The sequence below is a fragment of the Culex pipiens genome, chromosome 3 (genome assembly GCF_016801865.2).
Source record: "Culex pipiens pallens isolate TS chromosome 3, TS_CPP_V2, whole genome shotgun sequence".
NCBI lineage: Eukaryota > Metazoa > Arthropoda > Insecta > Diptera > Culicidae > Culex > Culex pipiens.
In genome coordinates this window covers 80379982-80407048 of record NC_068939.1, presented here as the reverse complement: position 1 = coordinate 80407048, position 27067 = coordinate 80379982, and the positions used below count along the sequence as shown (strand labels likewise).

The 27067-nt window shown below is 33.9% G+C and overlaps 1 protein-coding gene across 4 annotated transcripts in view; it reads left to right on the top strand.

Annotated features, from left to right (window-relative positions):
• The first annotated feature begins 394 nt into the window (after window positions 1-394).
• The window catches only part of LOC120429275 (tyrosine-protein kinase Src64B), a 162447-nt gene continuing 135774 nt past the window's right edge, over window positions 395-27067 (top strand). Inside the window, exons 1-2 of one of the 4 annotated variants that reach the window (XM_052710384.1) lie at window positions 395-642; window positions 1351-1881. The gene's annotated coding sequence lies outside the window, so the exon portion shown is untranslated. Of the gene's footprint in view, window positions 693-1347; window positions 1882-27067 lie in introns of all 4 variants that reach the window. The other 3 variants (XM_052710382.1, XM_052710385.1, XM_052710383.1) reach the window with 3 other exon arrangements.

The window sequence follows — 27067 nt, the reverse complement described above, 5'->3', positions numbered from 1 at the left end:
TCTTTTCCCGGAGTTAATAGCTAGTGCTGCCAGTTGCGTTTACCGTTGATGATGAAACTAGTTTTGTTGGCATGATTAGTCAATAAAGGTTCTTATAAACGAAATGATATTTTTGTGTTAAATGCAGTTGTTATTTATTTCCAACTGTTCAGTTCATTAAGTTAATTCTCTCTTTTCACCTGTTCCAAATAAGTTAAGCTTTACACATTTTCATACCTGCACATGTGGCATCCTTGCCACTGCACATCTCGCCATATTGATAAACATAAAAAGAACCAACATAACACATTCACTCCAAACTCTCTCTCCCAAAACCCAACATAACCACCACCACCAAGACAGACACAAAAGCCGCACTCTCTACACACAACTTCGCGTTCTGCTGGTTTGGTTTGGTTCAGTCGAGAGAAGAGCGTGTTCGAGTGCACATCGGCCGTGTCGTGTTTCGTTGCGTGTCGTGCCGCGAGAGAGCGTTCGGGTTGTTGGATTTTTGTGGGGGACGGATTTTGTTTTTTTATTTCTCAGTGTGTGGTGGCTGCAATCAAACTCATGTAGAGAAAAATGAAAGAACTGTGAAGTTTTTTTTTGCGAGTGTGTGGATTATTTTTTCGAGTTTTGTTTATTGCGAGGCATCGGATTAAGGTGAATACATTATGTTGGGGTGAATTTGATGATTAGAAGCGGGTTTTAAGGTGAATAAAAAAAGCGAAGAAAGCACACAAAAGTGGATCCTTTGTGGAAACGAGCCCCCTTTTGTGTACGACACTACGTCCAAGTGTGCGATGGTGGCGGAAAAGAGAGGGCAACATTACTGAAAAAATAAAATTGTGTAAAAGAGAATAGTATTTTTTTATTTTTATTCTAGTTTTTTAACAGATTTTAAATTAAAATTTGAAACGCAAAAAAGTAAATTAAAACTGTAAATGTTATTATTTAATTTTCCTCGAAATAACCCCAAAATTTATTCATGAAAATTTCACACTACCAAATTTTGCCGAATATCCTTTTTTTATTGCTGGGTGTGTGCGTGTGTTGCTAGGGGGTGTTTCGCGCACACGTGTGCATTTGTGTGCGTGCCAGGCGGCGGTGTAGGCCACGAGGGGGTGGGTGGGAGTGCGCGAATGTTTTTGGGGTTGGAAAAACGAAAAGTTTTCATTTTCCGATCCCTTGGCGGGTCATTTCCTCGACTATCGATATGTGCGTGAGCGAACGCACGCACACACGGTGAGGATGGCAATAGAATACTAATAGGGGCAATTTTGTAAGGATTGAAAAGAATCTAATAAAAACTAATTTGAAAATTGAGAAACAATATAAATTCAATAAATAAATTAAAAATCATTTCAGTAGCTGCCATAGCAAGAAGTATTGAAGGAAGATAATAAAACAAGTGAACCGTTACAATAAATTAATAAGAAGAGATTAAAAGAAAGCAACAAGCAAAAAAAAAGTGAATGTGTGTAAAAAGAATAAAAGTGTGTTGCAGCCAAAAGAAAGAGTAAAATAGTGCAAACAAAAGTGAAGATTTATGAGCAAAAGTTGGGATTAATTAGGATTATTCACCGACTTTCCTGCTCAGCGCCTGCTAGTATTGGTGTTCTGGCCACAGGCACAAGAAAGGATACCAGCAGCAGAAGTTGTGGCAGCAGGCCAGGATTCGTGTGAAAAGACACACAAACACAACCAAACACCGGCAGCGGTAGCCGTCGTCGTCGTCGTTGTTGTTGTTGGTGGCGGATGGCGACATCATAGTCGGCGGCGTTTTATGTTGCTCTGAGCCAACTTGGATTATGTACACGGAAGAAGAGTAGTCGCAGCGAGGTAGCGGCAGCAAAAATTGCAAAATTTCGTCCTACCCAAAACAGGAGCAGAATAATAAAGGTTTGTTGAACTCTCTGGCCATCGTCGTCATATAGTTTTGTGTTTTATTTTGTTTGGTTGTTTCCGGTTGGGGGTGGTTGTGGGTGGATTTTAAAATTGGAACTTGAACAAAGTGAGAGGGAAAGTGGGGGGAAATGGTAACGAATGAGCTAGCTACAGGAGCTAATGGTCTATTGTTGGATGAGCCTGATATTTGCATGTTTGCAATTGTGGTAGCGAAAAGTGACAGGTGTAATTGAAAAGTGTCACATTGATGTTGGTTCAACAATTTTACTTCCGTGACGTATTTGGCGGACTATCAAAATTAATGGATATTGTCATGCCATTAGTATCAATTATAAATCTTTGACTGATTAAACTCTAAACATATTCACTTACCTTCCAGGAATTTTATCATGATAAACATCATGATAAAATTCCTGGAAGGTAATTGTATATGTTTAGAGTTTAATCAGTCAAAGATTTATAATTGATAGTAATGGCATGACAAATTATGAAAAAAACTTTAAGTTTTCTACCAGAACTCGTATTTGTGTAGCAAGGTTAACAAACAAACAACAAACAAACTCGTACTTTTTCGTGTTTTATAGTTTGCCAAACTCGCAAACAACTAAACAAGTTTGCAGGTTGAGGTGACGCAAACAACTAATCAAGAAAACTGTCAAAAAGTGCGAGTTTGTTTGTCATAGTCTAATACCTGCTTGGTGCAGGTGGCTATGTTACAGACATGACCAGCATAACAAAGATCATTGTTTGATAATAAATAAATACTCAAAAGTCAGTTTAGGACAAACCTTTTAATTTTGTATTATGAGCAGTTCAAAAACAACCTTCATGGTCGTTATCGAAAACTGGATAACCATATTGCCCAGCTCCGTGGGGTTTAGTAAATGATTCCCATCGGAACATTTATATTAAATATAAATGTTCCAATGGGAATCATTTCCTAAACTATAATAATACTATAAATTTTATTTTTTTTTTTCTCAGAAGAGAGTAAATTATGGTCTAATTTTACCGGAGATATTCCGGATCCGTTTAGGCCCGATGTGGGGTTTTGGTCAATATTATAAGAACTGTTCCACAGAACAATACGCCAATACCTACCTTCTAATGACGTTTGATCCATAACTAAACTCGTCCATTTTACAACGATCCAGCTGAAGATAAAACCCCTCTCACTCCGCATATTCCCCACGTGATCAAACATAGAGTAACTTTTGTTTCGCGGTTGAGGGACCCGCGGCTGCGACCAGCTGTAATTTTTCATCCTACCAACAGTTTTTTTTGTGTCTTGCTTCTTTCGATTTTCCTGGGCCCTTTTGTCTCCTTTGCACTAGGTTTTTCTGTTGTTTCACCGCTGCCAGCAATGAAAAAACCGGCCGGATCGTGTAAATTTAGTCGCGATGAGCTATTTTTCCTGTTCTAGTTTTGTATGCTTTAGTGCGGGAGAGCATTTTGTTGGGGTTGTGTTCTGCTGACACATTTGAATTTGAAGATGTTTCAAAACATTTTTTGTTAGATTTTTTAGGGTTGATCAGTTTATTAGATAAAGTAAAACTCAAAAAAAAAAATAAAAATTGTTGTAATTGTCATATATCGTCATATATTACAACAAATTAAGCAATTGTTTTGTTATTTTTATAGAACCTTTTTGCAAGTATTTATAAACCTATTTTCAAAAAACTTCCACCAGAAAGGGTGTGTGCGGAGGAGCGTGGAGTGAGGCAATTCGTGCGAAGGTGAAGAGACATGCGTGCATTTGGTCCCTCCACTCTTGCTTCCCCTTTCGCTTCCACTCCGAATCCTCCTCCGACAACAACAACAACGATATGCGTTTTCGATTCTTCTACTTGTTTGTGTGAGAGGTTGTTTTTGTGTTTGTGTGCACGATGCGCGATGGTATAGCTCGTCATCACAAAAAGCAGGAAACTTCAAAATACAGTCGTCGTCGTCGTCATCTTTGAGTTATCGCCCGATGCCTCAGACTTTGGGTCGGTCGTCGGATTCACGTGCGCGCCGGGACTTTGTTGTCGAATACCGGTTCACGCTCGGTGGGACTGTGTTTGTGTGATGTTTTGTGGAGGTGTTTTTTTCTTCTCCCTTGCTATGTTAGAAGCAGTTTTGACTGTAACTCTTGAGGCGTGTTGGTTCTCTACTCAAATGTTTTCTAATATTGTCTAACAACTGATTATAGAGGCTGCTAAGACTTTGAAAGTGGTAAAATTATGAGAAATACCACGGGGAAAAGTAAAGAATTTGATTCGATCGGAAGAAACCCTTGATAAATCGGAAATTTGACTGCACAGAAAAAAATTGTGTAAATCTGGAAGCTTTAATTTTGGAAGGTTGAATATTACCTCTTTTATGATATAATTTTACCTCAATTTAGACTGAAAAAGTGACATCACACCAGAAAAATGGTAAAATTAAGCATTTCCAGAGGTAAAATTACACCTTTTTTCTGGCATAAAAGATGTACCCCTTCCCAGATGTAATATTACCATGATTTTTTTCTGTGTGATAAACCAGGAAAACGTATAACGTTTTTTCTAATATTAGATAAAATTTGACAAACTTCACTCAATTGAATATATTTTTTTCTCTACATGGCTACTGTCCCAAGAATAAAAAAAAATTCGGCGATTCGGAACAACTATGTTTGACATAGTGTAATATGCTAAGATTGCTTATGTTCAAATTACAATTTATATAAGATGTTGGTTTTCCCAAAAAAAACTTCAAAATTTCAATTAAAATAGAAGTCTTAAAACCGAAAACAATTTAAAATTCATATTTCTGAATTGATAATCATTTTAAGCATGTACTCGTTTAAAAATGTTTTAAATTCCGATGTACAGCACCGCCAAAACTTTTTTTTGGCAAAAAATATTTTTTTTTGTCAATAATTAGATTTTTTGAAAACTAATAAAAGCAATGTGACTGGAAAGGTATACAATGCATTTTTAAACAATTTTTTTATTCAAATGTTGAAACCATGTTTTTTGCCCTCCCCCCTGACTTTGTTCAGAGCCGAGGAACATAAACTTCAAAAAATATTTGCAATGGCCCAAGTTAAAAAAACATTTTTCTCTAATTTTTATTTTATTTTTATTATTTAGGACAATTTGCTTTGATTTTTTTACAAGATATCAATTATTAATTAATTCTAAATCATTTTAAGATATTTTGCAGTAACGTGTTGAGCAATATAAGAAATAAACAAAGGTAACCCTTTGTTATCTTTTTGTAAATTTATATTATTTTTTCTGACATTTTCCAAAAGAAATTGTTTACTTAATATTAAACTTTTTTTTTTTAAATATGAATTGCAAAAGCTCCAGCTGAAAAAATCTATAATAAAAAATAAAAACAAAAATTTTACGTATGATTCATATTTTAACATTGAAAATCGGACCATTAGTTACTGAGATATCGACATTAAAAAAGGGTTTGTTGTTTGGGCGAGACTTAGAAAGCAAATTTGATTTTACATCGAAAAATGAAAATGAAAAATTTTTGCGACCAATTTTTCGATTGTTTGCAAAAATCAGTATTGATTCAAAAATTCATAACTCGCTCAAAGATTTTGCATAACCTGGAAATTTCTGAAAAGTTGGCATTTGATGTCCTCTAAAACATATAAAAAAAAGTGTTTTTTTGCAAATCAAGTTTTAGTGACAAAAAGTTTAATAAAAAATCACCAATTTTTTTACCTTGTATCATTTTTTTCAGTGTAGTCCATATCCATACCTACAACTTTGCCGAAGACACCAAATCGATGAAAAAATTCCTTCAAAAGATTTTTGAATTTTCAAACATCATTTTTGTATGGCCAGCTGCCAAATTTGTATGGAAAATTATATGGACAAACTAATGATGCAAAATGGCTTCTTTGGGCATACCAGAGGCATCAAAAAAGTTTCAGTCAGATTAAAAAATACAAAAATTAAAATTTAAGAAAAAAGACCGATTTCTTAGAGAATTGCTCATAACTTAAAAGATGACATTTTTAGTAATGAAAATCAACAAAAAATATTATTTTGCGCAATTCTGTTTGCAAGTGAACAATTAAAATAAGCGGCAATTTTTTTCGACTGCATCTTTTTTTCTAAGTTCCTTCACTCTACAATTTTGCCAAAGATTTCAAATCTTTATTTAAATATTTTTGAGGTTTTTTTTGCCAAATTTGTATGTAGGTTAATATGCCCGAACTAATGATGCAAAATGGCAATTTTGATCAAAGATAAAGTACTCACAGAAGAATCACAGAGATTTTTTTTTAAAGATCCTATAAATATTTTTTTCTTTTTTTCTTTTTGGGTGTTTTTTTATAATCGCCTTGAGTCAAGGGTATTGAAACACCCAAAAAATATAAAAATAAAACATTTGTTTATAGGACCTTTTTTTCAAAAAAAAAAAAAAAAACTCCGGAAATACGAGATTTTTTTTTGTTTTTTTTTTTTTTCTACCGAAATTTGACATGTTTATGTTTAATATTTTGAAGTTTAATTCTTTGAATTGAAACAGATTTTCAATACGTCCTTGTATCCAGTCCCGGCTTTTCAGGAATAATTTTCATAATTCTCCAAAAAAAACATGGTTTTTATTGATTTTGAGTTTATATGTGCCGCAACATTTTGAAAGTTAAATGTCTTGTGAAATGAAAAAAGAACCAAATTCCAGTACCAAATGTATGCACTTAAATAGTTTGTTGAAACTCAAGACAAATAAAAAAATATTAATATTACTTTCCGGGAAAATTCTTTTTCTTTTTCTCTGGAAAAAAGGAAATTTGATAATCGAAATCCTGATATTAAAGCAAAATTTGACAACTATTTACAGGTTTATTTTGATGTCAATGACTTTTGCAAAGAAATATTCTTTAAAGTCGGAGGCAAATCTTACCCTGCCTTTAAAGTGGATTGCTTTGCACTGCAAAGAAAAAAAATATATTTAGGAAGAACAAAAAATATTATCGATGATTACCGTAAAAAAAGCTTCTTCTCACGATCATAACTGTAACTCAGAAGGCAAAAACCTGCCCCACCACAGACCGTACCGTGCCATATCTCTTGGTTCTAATATTAGACAATCTCGTTTTTCACAGCCTTTTCCACACACTGCACTTGCAACGCTGTGAAGGACCAACCTCACCTGGGGGAACGAACTAATCAAGGATGTTCCACACCTTCCCCTTAACATCATGTTCGCTCAGTAGTGTACTGCTCCCCCTTAAAACGTTACTTCACCTCATTCACCAGTTATGGAGCGCAATCTCATGGCTTTGAAAATGAGGTGGGAAAAAAGTTACTAAAAAGTCCTTTCCCTAACGTTGCAGCAGTCTTCTAGCTTTCCTTTGGCTTTGGCCGAGGTATATCATTTCCAGCAGTTAGTCCATCGGCAGACAGACGGACAGCGCACACTTACATCGAGCTCGGCACACATACAAGTATGAGGGAGAAAGCTTTTGAAGGACGAAGTGAAAAAAGAAAAGCTCATTTTTTGCACCGCCAGCGACTAAAGTACTCGATTTATAACAGATCCTTCGCCCCCTTCACGGTTGGGCGAGGATTCATTATACGACCTCGTTCGCCCTCCCGGATTCCGGTCAGGGGATGCCACTTTAAGTGCGGATTTTTGTTTCTGCTTGAAATTTGTTGCAGACAGAGAGCTAGAATGAATGGACTCCAGAATGAACTAGTAATTCTCTTTAAGTTTTGTAGTGGATTTTTTTACGAAATTTGTTTTTATTTTCATTTTTTATTTCATCAAATTTTGCAGAAAATAAAATGGAGTCCAATATAACAATAATTAATTTATATTTAACAAATGAAAAATTGATAAACCTACGATTTAATAAACTAGTAATAACAACGACAATCTGTTCTCTAGCCAAATGTTATCACATGGTGATATTTCATCCCTTCAACCAAAAACACAAACAAAAACAACAGCCTCATAACAAGCAGGCCTCATCAACGTGATTACCAAATCAAATTTCCATGTCGTTTGTCTCCTCTTTCTCCTGCTCTCCACCGACCGACTGTCATTTTAAAAGTTACTTTATTTTGGTTTGTCTTCTTTCTTTCCCTTTTTTTACTGCTCGAGACCCACGCGTCGTCGCCAAGTGACTCAAGCTAGACTTTTGGACTTTTTCTTCTTCATTTTCATGGGAGAGAGTGCGTTTCGGTTTCATTTTGACTCATTTCTCGTTCTTCTTGTGGAGCAATGCCTGCTCGAGGGAGTCTTCTTCCTGTGCGTTTTACGTACCTCCATAGAGCGATATTCATGACATTTTAATGTTTTCTTTACAGTCATCTTGAAAACCAGTCTATGCGTCAGCTATCTCATCTGACTTCTTACGTTTTGTCTTCCAACCGCTGTCGTCATCCAGCTGTTGTTGTTTTTGTTTGTGACTCAATTTTGGAGTTTTGTGAGAGCGTTTCTTTTCTTGTTTACCGTTGGTTTGTGTTTTTTTTTCTTTCGTCCAGCGAAGAGCCATGCGGAACCCGAAGTTTACCGACTGTGGAGTCGGAGGAACATAACTTGATTGTAACAACCGAGCCGAAGACCCTTGTTGGGTTTAGTTTTAATTGTCTCTTTTATCTTACTGAAACGTGGTGGATTTGGGTTGGATTTCTTGATATGCGAATTTATTGAGTTTGCTTCATTTACATGCGCACGAAAATTGCAAAAAAGTGTCCACGTGTTCAATTACCACTTTTTTTAAATGATTTTGGCATTCGATTTGGATTAGGGTCTCATAGGTACCTATTGATTTTGATTAGGTTTCGATAAGTACATACCGTCATCAGGGGTGAGATTGGGTCATACAAATATCATCATTTTTGTATGTAATCTCAAAAACTTTTTTGGTGCCTTCGGTATGCCCAAAGAAGCAATTTTCCCTCATTAGTTTGTCCATATAATTTTCCAGACAAATTTGGCAGCTGTCCATACAAAAACGATTTAGGCCGTTGCAAATATTTTTAAAAGTTTATGTCGCCCCCTCCCTCCTCTTCAAAATCGGTTCAAAAAATTATTGGGCAATTGTTTTTTTTTTTTTCAAAAAACTTTAAATTTTTTAAGGAAATATAGTCTAACCAACTGAAAACAAATAGAAATGCATTTCCCTGCGTTTAAAATCATATTAAGCATGTCTGGGATCGATCAAAAATATTTTCAATTTTTGTGGAATTCCAATATACAGCACCGCAAAAAAAAATCGTCGAAAAAAAAATCTCTTCGATACTAGGATATTTTGAAAACTAATTATTAGGGTTAGTGAAATTTCACGATTTCGCGGACAGCGTGAAATCCGCGAAATTTGGCTTTTTCCGTAAATCCCGTGAAATTTTATGTTTTGTGAAACTGTAACGATATTTCTTATAATAATTTATCAAACTCAAATAGGAATGAAAATAATCTTATGAACTACTGTTGAATTACGCGAGTGAATACCCTGGTTTAATTACTAATATAGGGTTTATGATTTTTGACGATTTTGTTGACGGCGTGAAATTCGTGAAATTTATCAATTTCCTCAAATCATTTTTTTAAATAACAACATAATTATATCATCCATAAAGACATTTCAAGTAAATTTAATTAGATTTCAATTGAAAAGCATGATATGTATCATCTAAAGAATTGTTCAGTTTTTTCAGTTTCTTTTAGAAACTAACTAAATTTATTAATATCTTCGCTGCAATACAAATTTTACTGCTATTTTTTTGAAACGAAAAAAAATTAAAATGAAGAGTATTTCTTAAAAACTTTTAAAAACATTTCAGATTTTTGTTCTGAGTCCTGTTTAATTTTAACGATATTTGCTTATTTGGGTGGATGATTCCCGTGAAAGTTAAAAAATACTACATTTTATGTTTTCTGTTCCTATTTGGAATAACAATTTGGACTTCGTTGCAAATCACATTATTTTGGCCTATTGACTTAAAATTTAATTTTTGATAAGTGAGATGAAAACTTTAAAAATTATTTTTTATGTGCTAAATGTCGCTGAAAATTAAAATTATTTTACTCTTTATGGCTGGACAAGATTTTTAAATCTTGGTTTGATATGAAAAATAAAAAAATTTAAAATGATAAAACAGAAGCAAATAAGCGAAAACTTTTTAGCAGTTAAGCAGTTCAGTAAATGAGAATACGCATGCCCTAGATTTTGTTTCAAAAAATATATAGAGCTCATCCATAAACCAGGTTGAAACTTTTTTGAAAATTAGGAGAATTTTTATTTTGTCACGTTCAAATTTAGTGAAGTTTTTTTTAGTTTATTGAAGAATAACATATAATGAAGCATAAAATGTAGTTTTTGTGATTTAAACATAAGATTTTCAGAGTTATTTTGACTTTTTCCACGTTCCGCGAAATTTGCGTGTAATTTGGTGTTTTGAAATTGAGGTCCCCGTAAAATTTGCAATTTTCAAGCGTGAAAAATCACTAAGCCTACTAATCATAAATGCACTTTAGAACAATTTTTTATTCAAATGTTTAGACCAAGACTTGTTTTTTTCAATTTGTATTTTTTTTTATTTTTTGCACCCGGTCAGAGACATAAACGAGGGACATAAACTTCAAAAAATATTTGCAACGGCCTTATAAAAATTTAAAAATCTGTATCTTTTAAAGGAAATTCGGGGTCTTCGGCAAAGTTGATGGATAATATGGATTAGGACTACACTGAAAAAACTGATATTCATTTGGTGATTTTTAATTTCACTTTTTGTCACTAAAACTTGATAAGCCACAACTTTTTTTCAAATGCCAACTTTTTAAAAATTTCCAGAACGGGCAAAAATCATTGACCGAGTTATTATTTTTTTTAAACAATACTGATTTTTTCAAAAATTGAAGTATCGGTTTTTTTATAGTATTTGCAAGCAAAAAGTACTTTAGTGAAATTTTCATAAAGTTTACCGTATTCAATGTATAGCTTAGGTAACTTTTTTTTTAAATAATCGCAGTTATTCATTTTTTTTTAAAAATAGTGCCCATGTTTGCCCACTGTTAAAAAAAATAAATTAAAAGCTGAGAAAATTTTCTATATTTTGCTTTTGTTGAGGATATTTTCTATATTTTGATTTTTGCTTTCATAAAAGCAAAATATAGAAAATTTTCTCAGCTTTTCAAAAAATATTTTTCCAACGTAGGCAAACATGGGCACTTAGGCCGTTGCAAATTTTTTTCAAAGTTTATGTCGCCCCCCTTTCAAAATTTGCCTTAATAATCAGGGGGCAAAAAAATATTTTTTCGAGAAACTTCAAAATTTTAATGAAAATGGAAGTTTAATCAACTGAAAACTAGTTAAAATCCATTTTCCCGCGTTTAGTATCATATTGAGCATGTATGAACTCCTTTGAAAACATTTCAAATTTTTATGAAATACCAATGTACAGTCCCATGAAAAGTTTTTTTTGCGAAAAAAAAATTCGTCAATACCTCTATATTTTCAAAACTTATGATTAGAAAGCAACTGTACGTCTGTAAAATGCATTTTAAAACACTTTTTTTCATCCAAATGTTTAACCCTAGGCTTGTAATTTCATGTTTTTTTTTTGAGTTACCGATTAGCCTACTGGATTTTTTCCGTGCAGAAGGTTTTTTTTGTTTCTTTTTTTGTGGTTGTATTAGCCACACACTATCAGAAACAAACATAAACTAAACAAGAAAAATGCAAATATCAAAACATCAATGAAACATGAAAATCATAAAACAAAAGAATTTGAGTTTTTCGTAGAACAAATCTGGAGTTTTTTTTTTTTTGAAAAGGTCCAATAAACCAAATTTCCATTTTTTGCTTTTTTTGGCGCCTTGAGTCAAGGTGGTTTCAAAAACACCCAAAAAGCAAAAACTGAAAATTTGGTTTATTGGACCTTATCAACAAAAAAAACTCCAGAATTGTCGTTCAAAATTACCTCCTGAACAAGGGCAACTTTATCAAAATTAAAAAAAAAAAATAATAGAGAAAAAATTGAAATACTGCTTTTTAAAAAGGTATTATTTACTTACTTTCGAAAATAAATAAAATATAAAATCATACAAAACAATCAGAAACTTAAAACCCTGTTTGTAAAATGTTAATTAGGCCGATGCAAATATTTAAAAAAGTTTTTGTCCCTCGGCCCTGGCCAAGGTCAAGGGGGGGGGGTCAAAAAAAATAAAAAAAATATAAAAATTTAAATAACAAGCCATAGTCTTCACATTTAAATGAAAAAAGTGTTTTAAAATGCATTTTACACTAGTTCAGTTGTTTTGCAATCATTAGATTTCAAAAAATCTAAGATCTGACAAAAACAAAAATTGTATCGAAAAAAAAGATTTTGCATCGAAAATTTTCAAAAAATCTAAAGATTTTTGAATAAATCCAAACAAGCTAAAAATGATTTTAAACGCAGAAGAATTTATTTTAATTTGATTTCAGATGGTTGCACTTGAATTTTCATTGAAATTTTGAAGTTTATTGTAAAATTTTTTTTTTGCCCCCTGATTTTTCGGGCCAATTTTGAAGAGGGGGGGGGGGGGGTTACAAAAACTTTTAAAAATATTTGTACCAGCCTTATTTGAAAGGTACTTAAAATTTAAGTGTAATTTTATTAGAAAAAATTTCTAATATTATTGCGTCAAAAGCATAAAAGTCCAGCCCATCACAAATAAGAAGAACTTTTCGCCAACTTTCGACGTTCCAACTGTTACACGTAACCCTCGGCCCCATCACTCAAGTCGTACAGTCTAAAGCTTTTTTTTCGCGCTTTGTCCATAAATCAGCCTCAATCTTCGCCCGGAGAGTCTGTCTGTTTTATGCCGTCGCCCGGCCAGCCAGTCTTAGTGCTTGAAGAAGCACAAAGCGCCGAGATTGCGTAAAACTCTCCAACCGAAGCGCCGTAAGCTGTAAAATGATAATTTTTCATTTTTTTAATTGGCTGTTGCGAATTTATTTTCTCCCCCTGCTCTCGCCCAACTTTTTCGCTGATTTTAGCAGATTTTCGCTGGGTGGTTTGGTCATTTTTGGCTGGTTCCAGAACGTCTGCAAACTTCTGAGGGGGGTTTCTTTTGTTTTAACGTAAAATTGTTAAGAGTGGCGATGTAGTTGAAAAAGGATGACATACTTCAAGAATTTAATCCCTTTTGCGTGTATCAAAGTGCCAAAACTCTTGACTTAATCAAAAATTGCACACACACACACACACCGTTTGATATAGGTTTTTCTCGCAAGTGATATTGCTGTCTAAAAGAAGAGTGGGCAAAAAGTTGAAGTGGTAGGCTTAAGGGCCCCCTTCTGCTCCTCGTGAAAGACACGTGAGGCGTAAACTGGAAAAAAGAAAGGAAACCCCAAGATTTGTCGAGCCCTTCTTCTTTTGTTACTTTCATGATTACACAGTTAAAAAAAGATTATAACTTGACTTACTATTTGAACCCATAGATTTTTTCAAAAGACCTAAATTTCGTTTTTTTTAAATTTTCTTTGTGACTTTCTTGTCCCGTCTTGCAGTGTCGCAATGTCCTCCAGGATCCCCCTTCCAACCACCAGAAGTGTACCTATTTCTTTCGAGTGGGCTTTCACACGAAAGGACAAGTGCTGCTGCTGGCGGGGAGTCCACTTGACATACTCGCCGGGAGCACTTGCCATTGAACGCACACCAGCGGACTTTCGTCCAAGGGTCCATTTTACCCTGCACCTTAGTTGTCTTGGCCTTAAAAAGGGATGAACAGTGAGCCAGTTCTTATCTCTTGTTCCGGCCCCGTTTCCTGGTGCTGACATTTTTTTCCCCTAAATTTGTGTCACTTCTTATTGCCCGAGGGGATCCTTAGTTCTGGTTTTGTGCAGTTACTTTTTCCTCGCGAAAGAGGGCAATTCGTTCAATTATGGCCGTCGTTTGTTTCCGTCACTTTCCCCTTAAACCGGCACACGCAGGCACGTGGTCGGACGAATTCACGTAAGAGCTTTATTTTCACGATTTTTATTGCAACTCATTTAATATTGCAGATTTAATGTTTATCTGATTTGACAGAAAATAAATTACGCAAAATAAATCTGATGGCAAATTTAAAAAATTTAGATCAGAATAAAACAGTCAGAAATAAAAAAAACACTATTCTTTTTGGTCAAACTTAATTTAGCTAAAATGTCATTTTATGATTTTTTTTTTGATTCACTTTTTCTATACTATGAATTAAACTTTGTCCATTATTTAAAGTCAAACACTTTTTTTTTTTTGATAATGTTCTTTAGTTTTCTATTTTTTAATGAAATTATTCCAAACCCCAAGCTGAGCTCAAATATACTTTTGAAATATAAACATTTTTACTATGAATTGATGCTATGCTATGCTATGCTATGAATTGATAGTGGCTGTCTCAAAATAAAATTTTTGCGCCTTTTTTTAACTACCGTAAACTGGGGTGACTTTGATAGCCCGGGGTGACATTGATAGAAATTTTATTTGGCCACTAATTTTGATACATCCGATGTAACAGTCACATTTCGGCATATATGTTCGATAATAAGCTATCCCTTAATGCTTACATACTTAAAATTCTCAAAAATGTTTAGATACTAATTTGACGGGCATTTGAAAAACCTATCAAAGTCACCCCGGGCTATCAAAGTCACCCCAGTTTACGGTAATCGATTTTAAGTGAATGTTGTATGATGTAAAGATAGGTGTTAAACTTCAAAACAGTATCGAAAAGAATTACCTTTCGATACAATTTACTTACTGGATGCTGGAAAGAACCCTTTGAAAAGAAAAAAAGCTTTCTAGAAGTTTGCAAATCACGAAACATCTTAAATATTTTAATATTTTAAGTTTTATATGAGGAATTTAGTCAGAAGATTAAGTTTTATAATTGATATTTACTTACTGTTACTGTTACAAGCTTCAGGAGAAATATTTGTCATGAGTGTGAAGTGATCAAAGAATCTGCAATATTATATTGGTTATTTTTTTAATTTTCGTATGCCTGAATTAGTTTGTTGTTCAAATAGTTTGGAGTGCATCTTCTTTTTTTTAATAATGAAAATAATAGTACATTTTTGTTTAAAGTTTGAATATATTTGTGACTGTGTTTTGAAAAATCCGAAAACACACGACTTTTATTGCTGAGCAATTCTCTACGAAATCGGTATTTTTTTAGAATTATAATTTTTGTATTTTTTAATCTGACTGAAACTTTTTTGATGCCTTTGGTATGCCCGAAGAAGCCATTTTGCATCATTAGTTTGTCCATATAATTTTCCATACAAATTTGGCAGCAGGCCATACAAAAATGATGTATGAAAATTCAAAAATCTGTATCTTTTGAAGGAATTTTTTCATCAATTTGGTGTCTTCGGCAAAGTTGTAGGTATGGATATGGACTACACTGAAAAATATGATACACGGTAAAAAATTTTTTGTTAATTTTTTATTTAGGGCAATTCCAGCTCAAATCAGGAATTTTTCTGGTACTTTTGTACCCGACTCTCTTCGATTTCAATGAAACTTTGTAGACATGTTATACTAGGCCTATATAAGCCATTTTTGTGTATATGGAGCCAATAGTACTCGAAAATAACATTTGAGAAGGGCGTAAGGTATTTAAATATTTTTGTATTTTGCAATTTAAAAATTACTGTATCTCGAAGCCGTTACATCGTATCAACAAGTGGTCTAAGACAAACTTGTAGGAAATTGGACGGGCTTTCTGATAAAAATACACTGAAACAAAAATACACGCCACTTTTATGTCATTTTTCAATTTTTAAGTTTAAAAGTTAAATTTGAAGGTGATGTCACGATTTTTTTTCGCTCAAAATTTTTGAGGAAATACCCTAAGATGTTACCAAAAGACTGACGAAAAATGCAGGATGGTATGTCTCTCTGAAAAAAAATACAAAAATCATTTACTAAAACTGTTTTTTTGAAAAGTGGTCTAAACGTCAAAATTTTTGAAAACCGGTAGTGGGAATCGATTCCCTAGATAATTTTACATAAAAGTCTCCATATTGAACATTGTCCTATGTCCAATCCTTGGGAAGGTACAGCGGTTTTAAAAATAAAAATGTTGAAAAAACTGGATTTTTTAAGGTTTTTGGCATTTTTTATATGACAAACTTGGTTTTTCAGTCTCGTAAATATTTTTACCGGGAAGCTCGTCCAATTTCCCATAAGTTTGTCTTTGACAGCTTTTTTATTTATATCGTTTTTATATTTACGTAATCAAATTTACTATCCTGGTTTCTACCACACTGAAAAAAATATTCTATTTTCAGTTATAAGCAATGTAATTAAGCTTATATCTGTAAGCCCTTACATCCAATTGAAATGCTGTCAAAGGCAAACTTATGGGAAATTGGACGAGCTTTCCGTTAAAAATATTTACGAGACTGAAAAACCAAGTCTGTCATATAGAAATTGTCAAGAACCACCAAAAATCACGTTTTTTCAACATTTTTATTTTTAAAACCGCTGTATCTTCCCAAGGATTGGACATAGGACAATGGTCAATACGGAGACTTTTATGTAAAATTGTCTGTAGAATCGATTCCCACTATCGGTTTTTAAAAATTTTGACGTTTAGACCACTTTTCAAAAAAAACAGTTTTAGTAAATTATTTTTGTATTTTTTTAAGGAGAGACATACCATCCTGCATTTTTCGTCAGTCTTTTAGTAACATTTTAGGCTATTTCTTCAAAAATTTTGAACGAAAAAAAATCGTGACATCACCTTCAAATTTAAGTTTTAGACTTAAAAATCAAAAAATCTCATAGATGTGGCGTGTATTTTTGTTTCAGTGTATTTTTTCAGAAAGCCCGTCCAATTTCCCACAAGCTTGTCTTTGACCACTGTTTGATACGACGCAACGGCTTCGAGATACAGTAATTTTTAAATTACAGAATGCAAAAATATTCAAATACCTTACGCCCTTCTCAAATGTTATTCTCGAGTACTATTGGCTCCATATGCACAAAAATGGCTTATATAGGCCTAGGATAACATGTCTACAAAGTTTCATTGAAATCGGAGAGGGTCGGGTACAAAAGTATCAGAAAAATTCTTGATTTGAGCTGGAATTGCTCTTTAACTTTTTGTCACTAAAACTTGATTTGCAAAAAAAAAACAATTTTTATTTTTTTATATGTTTTAGAGGACATTAAATGCCAACTTTTCAGAAATTTCCAGGTTGTGCAAAAAATCTTAAAGAGAGTTATGAATTTTTGAATCAATACTATTTTTTTCAAAAAATCGAAAAATTGGTCGCAAAAATTTTTCAACTTCATTTTTCGATGCAAAATTGAATTTGCAATCAAAAAGTACCAGAGTAAATTTTTGATAAAGTGCACCGTCTTCAAGTTATAGCCATTTTCAGGTAAGTTTTTTTCAAAATAATCGCAGTTTTAATTTTTTTTAAATTAGTGCCCATGTTTGCCCACAATTGAAAAATTTTTTTTGAAGAGCTGAGAAAATTCTCTATATTTTGCTTTTTGAACATTGTTGACAAGACTCTTATTTGCTGAGATATTGCCATGCAAAGGTTTAAAAACAGGAAAAATGATGTTTTCTAAGTCTCACCTAAAAAACCCAACATTTTCTAACGTCGATATTTCGGCAACTAATGGTCCGATTTACAATGTTAAAATATGAAAAATTCGTAAAATTTTCCGATCTTTTCGAAAACAATATTTTCAAAATTTTAGACTAACATTTCAAAAGGGTTAAACATTCAATATTAGGCCCTTTTAAAATGTAAGTTTTGATTTTAAAATATGAATACATAGTTTTTGATCAAAAAGATCAAAAAAATTCCTTCAAAAGATAAAGATTTTTGAATTTTTACATATCATTTTTGTATGGAAAGCTGTCAAATTTGTATAGAAAATTATATGAACGGACTAATGATGCAAATTGGCTTCATTGGGCATAACAAAGGCACCAAAAAAGTTTCAGTCCGATTAAAAAATACACAAATTAAAAATAAAGAAAAAATATTAAATTTGATGTCATCAGCTGTACTGAGACAAATTTATGATTCACCTCGAGCCACATGTCCTGCAGTCATTGCACCAAAAGCAAACCTCCCAAAAATTATGTGCTTTTCATTCATCCCACCGCAGCGTGAAAGTACGCATGCATCTTGCACTTCTTGCACAAACCAACGCACAAAACGATTCATGCATCGATCGTGTCTGCGCTCCATTTCTTCCCACTCCGGCAACATCTGCGCCGTTAAGATTCGTATTGAGCTGCTGCACGCACATGTTTGTCGGACTGAAGCTGGAAGGAGGTTGAACTTGACAGCTGGGGGCTGGTTTCAGCTGCCTACACGACATTCGTTGAAAATTATAGACTGTACTGGTCCAAGATTGGTGGTGGTATTTCCGGTAGAAAGTATTTTTTGGGTACTTTTTGAGAATCAGAAAAGGCGCTTTGCCGAAGTCTTGTCCCATTTCAAGCCTAACTTTGGTTGAGGGTCATCGCCGATGATGACCTTTTCGCCACTTGAAGAACCATTATCACCCCGACAAAGATTCGCTCGGAACATCAATCATTCTAAAAACACTTCCTAGTGCAAAGCTTTTTGATTCTCAAAATTGAGAATGTCTGTCGTAGATTGAATACAGCACTGAGACTCAATACTAACATTTCACAAGCTCAAAACGCTTTTTTAAGGGGCCTTAGGAATATATTTTTAAAACAAGTTGAATTATTCGACGATTCGCCACTTTGAGTTCTTCCTTCCGAGAGTTCTTCCGTGAGGTTAATTAGCTAAATATGTTTTTTCTCCCCCAATGGTCTGCTTAATATTTTTTGTACCATGATGCTGTGGTGTGGTGCACTCACTAATGGACTTTTGGGGCAAGAAACCTCAAAACATCGGAAATTAAATTGACCCAAGACGCCGCCACCGCTCGTGAACTCCGTGCGCCTGGGGATCAGAGGTTTTCGAGATGCTAATTTCTTACGTTTTTGTTTTGAATCGATTTTTTAAGACTTCCCGAAGATGAGCTATATGGGAATCTCGTCTTAGGAGATTCGAGGAACCAGCCAGTCTGAAAGATAATTAAATCATCATGCTTGAGTGCGGATTGTTCGGAGCTTCTAATGAAAAAAGCAAAATCGCGCAAATTTGCAGGATGAGCATTCCTCGTACTATAATTAAAATGTATTAGCAGTTCCATGAATTGCATCCGCTCGGTCTATACCGTACAGGTTCCATATACCATACAGACGACAAAGAGCAGTCGCGCAGCACTACTGGAAGATGCCAGCAGAATGCAAATATTGTGCATTATTCATTGCACCAGCCGGAGCAGCAGTCATGTAGTGTCGTTTGGGCCGCAAAGCCTTAAGGTCACCGCACGTCACGCTTCTGTGAGGCGTGAAAAAGTCAACTCCCAAACCGGCGACGATCGGTGAGCGCAGTGGGAGACACGTAGGGGCAGTGCACAGGGGTTGGACTTAAGGAAAAATACTTGTGTTGTGAAGTCCAATATAGGGACATCGACTCTACTGGATATATGTAATCATTAAAGATTAATGGGATTGTTCGGCAACAACGCGTAGGTGGACTACAAGGCGTTGAAGTCACTCTTAGTGCGGTTATTGTTTATTACTGCATCGGTATAAAAATTGAGTTATGTTTTGGAGTGCATTTATTGTTGTATGTCTGAAAATTTCTGTTGAGTTTGGCGTACAATTATAAAGTAGATGTTTGGTGGTATAACTTTATGTATAACAAAATACATTCCTAAATCTACATCAAATTTGCAATCGAAAAGTATTTCATGTTGAGAAATTTTGCATAATTTTCTCTCTGGATCTTTGAAAATCAGATAACTAGTTTCTGAGATACAGCCCCACAAAGACCCGAGCATGGGTAAATAACAAAGAAAATGCGTAATAAGACCTTTCTCTGATATCAATGCCAAATTTTGGTATTCCTGGACCCTTTAAAATTTGTCTTAAGGATTATGCAAGAGCAAAATTTGCTATCATAAAATTGCAGAAATTGTCAATGATCGGACATCACATTTTGGTATTCTTTTGGTATTATAGTGTTATATAAAATTTCTCTTAAACTATTAAATTTTTTTTTAACAATTTTGAAAAGGTAATTAATTTTGCGCTTAAATGATGTCTCATAGCGAATGCTTTCACTGAAAACTAAAAATTTAATTTTAATTTTTTGTATATATCCTCTAAAGAAATGACTTGAATTGTGGAAAATATTCTAAGTTAGGATACCACATTTTGAAACACAATGGCTGAAAGAAAAAAATCTTCTTCTTTTTTTTCTTCCCTCTCTCCCACATTTCTTCCACGCTGGCTACGGACCGACGTTTTACTTCACCATCCGATAGAAGCTCAGTGGATAAGGCGGGAATCGAACCCGCGTCTCATAGCATCATCGGGATCGGCAGCCGAAGCCGCTACCCCTGCGCCACGAGACCCACTTTTGTATGGATAGCTGCCAAATTTGTATGGAAAATTATATAGACATACTAATGATGCAAAATGGCTTCTTTGGGCATCCGAAGGCACCAAAAAAGTTTCAGTCGGATTAAAAATACAAAAAAATTGAATGACCGAAATCTCAAAGAATTGCTCAGTTGTGTTTGAAACAATCTAAATTTTGAAGAGAATATGATGGCATTTTTAAGATAGTGGGCAAATGGGAGATTTTTATGCGAAAATAGTTCTGCTTGCAATTGGCAGATTATTGGCGCTAAATTAGTTTCTCAAAGGATTATTGATGCATTTTCAGAATGGAGTTTGTCCATATTGGCTACTTTGCAATTGGTACCAGGTGTCCCTTGGAAATCTGGATCATGATGATGCAAGATGTATCATATGATAACATATATTTGAATTATAACGCAGAATGGTTGAAGTTCATTTGGAAGTGCGTCCATTTTTTTAAATATTACTTTAGAAAAAGGAAATTATTTTAAAATATTCGCCTGGTTAAAAATCACAAAGGGCTTTATATTCTTTACAATAAATGATTTGTGATGTAAAAGTTGCACTGAAAATATATTATTATATTCAATGTGCCTGATACACCATTCTGATAAAATCCTCTATAATCCTTTTAAAAATAATGCTGATTTGTAGGCACGCCTATTTTCGTAAAAAATCTCACGTTTGAACATGATTCAAATTTCTCAGGAAAACTGGGACCGATTCCAAAGTGGCCAATACGGCACATTAGTCTTTTCCGAAATTGAGATCTTTTATCTCCATTTTTCAAATACAACTATTTTTGAAATGAATCTCTTATTTGACGGATTCCCCGGGGACACATGGAATCGATGCCAATACGGACAATCGTCTTTCTGGCCAATGCCATGTTTATTCTATTTCAAAATTGCGATTGTTTATCTCCATTTTGCGAGCAGAAATATTTCAAAAATTCTTCCTTTTGGTCATGATCCGGATTACCCGGGGACACATGGAATCGATGCCAAAATGGCCAATACGGTCAAACACTATTCTGACCATGTTCCGGATTCCCCGGGGACACATGGAATCGATTCCAAAGTGGCCAATACGGACAATCGTCTTTCTGGCCAATGCCATGTTTGTTCTTTTTCATAATTGAGATTGTTTATCTCCATTTTGCAAGCAGAAATATTTCAAAAATTCTTCCTTTTGGTCATGATCCGGATTACCCGGGGACACCAGGAATCGATTACAAAGTGGCCAATATAGTCAAACACCATTCTGAATTATGCCATGATTATTCTTTTTCAAAATTGAGTTTGTTTAGCTCCATTTTCAAGCACAACTATTTTTGCAATCAATCTCCCATTTGACCATGATCCGGATTCCACGGGGACACATGGAATCGATTCCAAAGTGGCCAATACGGACAAACACCAATCTGAAAAATGCCATCATATTCTCTTTAAAATTTAGATTGTTTTTCTACATTTTTCAAGCACAACTATTTTTGCAAAACGTTTTTCCTTTTGATGGTGTTCCGGATTCCCCGGGACACATGGAATCGATGCCAAAATGGAAAATACGGACGAACACTATTCTAAAAAATGCCACAATTATTCTTTTCCGAAATTGATATTGTTTTCCGCCATTTTTCAAGCACAACTAATTTAGAAGCAAGTTTTCCCTTTTTACCACGTTCCGGATTCCCCGGGGACACATGGAATCGATGCCAAAATGGCCAATACGGACAAACACTACTCTGAAAAATGCCACAATTATTCTTTTCCGAAATTGATATTGTTTTCCGCCATTTTTCAAGCACAACTAATTTAGAAACAAGTTTTCCCTTTTTACCATGTTCCGGATTCCCCGGGGACACCTGGAATTGATGCCAAAATGGCCAATACGGACAAACACTATTCTAAAAAATGTCACAATTATTTTTCCGAAATTGAGATTTATTATCTCCATTTTTCAAGTACAACTATTTTTGAAATGAATCTCCTTTTTGACCATGATCCGGATTATCCGGGGAAACCCGGAATCGATTACAAAGTGGTCAATACGGACAATCGTCTTTCTGGCCAATGCCATGATTATTCTTTTTCAAATTTGAGATTGTTTATCTCCATTTTGCAAGCAGAAATATTTCAAAAATTCTTCCTTTTGGTCATGATCCGGATTACCTGGGGACACCAGGAATCGATTACAAAGTGGCCAATATAGTGAAACACCATTCTGAATTATGCCATGATTATTCTTTTTCAAAATTGAGCTTGTTTTTCTTCACTTTCAAGCACAACTATTTTTGCAATCCATCTCCCATTTGACCATGATCCGGATTCCCCGGGGACCCCTGGAACCGATTCCAATGTGGTCGGTTTATTCAGAAGTCGGTTCTACCAATATTCTCTTTATAATTCTCAGTAAAATAATAATCCCGAAACTTTTGTTTTCGCCAGCATTGCACATCATTCGAATTTTGCCGTTATTTTTCGTTCTCTCTTTCCACCCGTGTCCGTGTGTGTCTGCTTGGTTGGTCGTCGTCGTCGTCGTCGCGACCAGTTTTGATGGACGATTTTTCTAAAAATTTCATTTATTTTGTACTAGAATCAAATAGTTTATATAAAACGTATATATTGCTATACATCATTGTCTTCGTTAGAATGTTGGCTACACCGACTTATATGTTTGGAATGCGGTTTTCGAAAAAATTGCAGTGTTTTTGCGAGTGGAAGAAAAAAAGTTCAGATTTTTTCCCTCGGGCGGGCAAATGAGGCCCACCTTAACTAAACTGGAGCTTCTGCTGTCTGTCTGCTGACTCCAAAAATGCAGGGTGGTTACACTTTCGCGATTTTCGCGGATTTAGTCAGCGATGGAGCGGATTTCGCGGATTTACAAAAGCGATGAATTTTTTTTATTCAATACATTTTTTTTTGTTTAATTTAATTCGTATAAAGTACCGTAAAACGGGGTGACTTTGACAGGTTTACGATTTTTCCGCAAAATGAAGAGTACAATTAAAATACGTAAGGAATGGTTTAGAAACATAATGACCGTGGTAGAGAAGTGTTCAAATTATCTCAAGAAGAACTTTTCATAAAATTTTAACAAGTTTAAATAGTTAGTTAACTATAGTTCAGAAAATGTTGATGAAAGTCATTATTTTAAACTTCTCAAAGTGTCATGATTTTCTCAATGAACATGATTTTTAATCGGAAAACGGAATTCATTTTCGGATTCGTTGGACAATTTTCCATTAGGAGAAGGTTAAATAAATTTGTAAATAATAAATAATATGTGTTTTTGAAACACAATTTAAAAAAAATCTCCAAATTTATAAGCAATTTCAGTAAAATAAATTTCATTTAAAATGTGAAAACTTGTGATTCGTGCTTCAAATTCTGTGAAAAATGCAAAATAAATCGATAATTTTATAAACAAAACCAGTTTTAACAAATTTTAGGCGAAATTTCGACTTTTTAACAATTTTACCTGAAATTTATATGTATTTTGCTTAAAAGCTCATACACTTAGTTAACTAAATATAAACATTGTTTTTTTTTCTTAAAAACTATATCAGCTACTTGAGTGATGGTACATTTAGGGTACAAATAAAGTTTGAACATCTTAAATATGATTTTAACAAGAAAAACTATGACTATCAAAGTCACCCCGGAATTAAAACTAAGAATTTTTAACGTAACTATTTTTTTAAACATTATTGAAAAAACTTTTATTCCGAAATAGTGCATGGACTTTGTGTAGTCTACCCCAGTACATGTTTTAAAAATAACAATCTTGAGAAAAACCTCACCTGTTGGAAAATATGCTAAAAACAAATTGAAATCCTATCAAAGTCACCCCGGTTTACGGTACCTAATCATGTCTTGATTTGAAATTGAGTATTTTTGACAATTTCAAATATCATTATTGAAAATTTTGCAAGATTTTTTGTCAATTTGTTATTCAATATTTGTTAGATTCGTTTCAAAGCTTCAATAATGTTTTTTGAAAAATATAAACAATGTTCATGAAAAATGATCTTAATAATACATTTTAAATTTCTAGTGTACCTTATTCGACTCAATCTTGTTGGCTCAACCCTAATTTTAAAAAAATGGTAAAAAGCAAAAAGAACAATAACATAAAAATTAAAAACAAAATTTTACGGCTTTTTTTAATTTTGCCAAAGGCTGGTTATTAATCGCAATGTTGAAAAAAAAATAGAATCAACAAAGTTTGATCTGATACAACTTTTGATTTAATAAATGCGATCCGCGAGGGCATTGGTGTCCTTTTTATTTATTTTAAATTTTATAATTTCTTAAGATGATAACTGAACTTAGCTCAATAGCTGGAGATTTTGTCTGACATCTCACTAAGAGGAACAATTTGTACTTGGTTAGGCAGTCCAAAAAAAATCGGCCATCCAAAAAAAATCAAATATGTTTTAATTTTTGAGAATTTTACCGATTGTTAAAATGAACTACATAATCTTGAAAATTGAGCGCCCCACAGTCGTGAGACAAAGCTGAAATGTATGAGTTAGTTTATTTTCTAATACTAATAGAATTATCAATGGTACAAATTATCCGGATATCCGAAGTCCCAGCTCTAATTTTTACAAGACCTTCTGAAGCGATCTTGAAAGTTTTATTTTCATTTTAGACATAATGGAGTGTATTTTCTATTCAAAAATAGTTATTAAAAATAACCTCACTCTGATTCCAGCCATAAAATATTTGTAATTTTTGAAATTTATTTCAGAAAAAAATATTTTATAAATAGAAATAATTTTAATTTGATAAAATTGTTAAATAGAAGTTTAGTCTTTCACGGCTTATTTTAATTAGATAAAAAGGATTATGATTTATATTTGAAAAAAATCAGATTGAATCAGAATGACTAAATTTTCCAAAACATTTTCGAATTCTGTATGACATTTCTTTTTTAAAATTTCAATGCATGGATGTTTCTATGCGTTTTCATGAGAACAAATGTAGTTGTTCAAGTTAAAAAGTTACGATATATGTTTAAAACTTTGTTTAAATAGCAATAGGCAATATTCAAAAAATCTTTTATCCAATGAAATTTCACCTAAATTTTAACATTTGATTGTTGAGCTTAGGTTTGACCCCTTAACTACGCTAAAATGATTTAGAATTTTTAAATAAAGAATTGTAAAAAAAGAATATAAAATATATCAACAACACGTTCCACATTTTGCTGCAAAATTAAACTTCAGAATTAATCATTTCTGGCAACTACCAAATTAAATGAAAGATGGAATATAAATTTAAAATAAAATAAATTAGAATAAAAAAATGTTTGTTTTACCCAAATATTTATTTTATATATCGAATGTTTATTTCTTGATATTTGATATGTAAACCCCAAATCTATTTCACAAATTTCAATTTCTCTTAGTAAAACATAATTTATAATTTTTAAAATAGTTCTTACAAAATGAACAATAAAGAAATGTGTTTGCTAACTTGTAGTAAACAGTGATTTTGAATCTTATACCGTAAACTGGGATGACTTTGATAGCCCGGGTGACATTGATAGAAATTTGATTTGACCACTAATTTTGATACATCCAATGTAACAGTCACATTTTTGCATATGTGTTCGATGAAAAGCTCTCCCTTAATGCTTACATACTCAAAATTCTCAAAAATGTTTGGATATTAATTTGACGGGCATTTGAAAAACCTATCAAAGTCACCCTGGGCTAGCAAAGTCACCCCAGTTTACGGTACTTAATTAGTACTTAAAACACTGAATTGTTTGGAAATTTTGCGAAAAAATGTATGGCGCGGATTTCGCGGATTTCAAAAAGCCCGTCGTGGTTTTCGCGGAATTGTTTTTTGAAAGTTGTAACCATCCTGAAAATGTCGAGTTGTGTTTTGTAAAAAGGTTTGATGTGGAAAACCTGTTTAGTTTATAAAGTAATAAAAAGAACGAGGTAACCATTATTTTCGATTGAAAAAATCTGAATATCAATTCGACTCGTCCTTTTGGTAAGCGTATCTTTTGCGTGCGTGTTCATAAGGACGATGGTAGACCTCAACCGGCCCCTTAAATCTTGAGCACAATCGCATGATAACGAAACCAGCAAAAATATATATTTCCCAGAAGATAAACTTGCTGGCTGATCCCGGCTGATGGAAATGGAAACATTTCGGCATTCGGCAGAACCCGAGAGTGTATTGCTCCTTCAGCAGCACTTTCGTTTTCGGTGGCTACAAAACGGAGCCCACACACCACGTGCGCTTGCTTGTGTGCGTTTGTTTGCCGGTTGAAGGACTGCCAGCTGCCAGGTTCACAAAGCAGCCCCCGCAGGGTCTTGCTCTTGAACCCCTTATCTCGACGACGACCGGCCTCGAAATGCTCACGAGGGCGAAACCGGGGAATTCCATCTGTGTGAGTTTTCTTTTTTTTTGTTTCTCTATTTTCCGTTTCAACAATTTTTCCACTTTTGGCCGCCCAAGGATTCCGAAAGGGATATAATGATGGCGTAGAATGAACCCAGGGAGAACGTTGCGTGAGCAATTGTGATGACCTTTTTTTTCTTCTTCTTGTTACTCTTTTTGGTAGAACTCATTCACAGTACATTGTCGTTCCGAGTAATTCAGTGGCGAATGTGGTGGCCGTGGTCGAAGGACGAATCCGCCATGGAGCGTTCACTTTCGATGCTGGTCAAGTTTAAGGGCTGTGGTTCGGAACTCTTTTG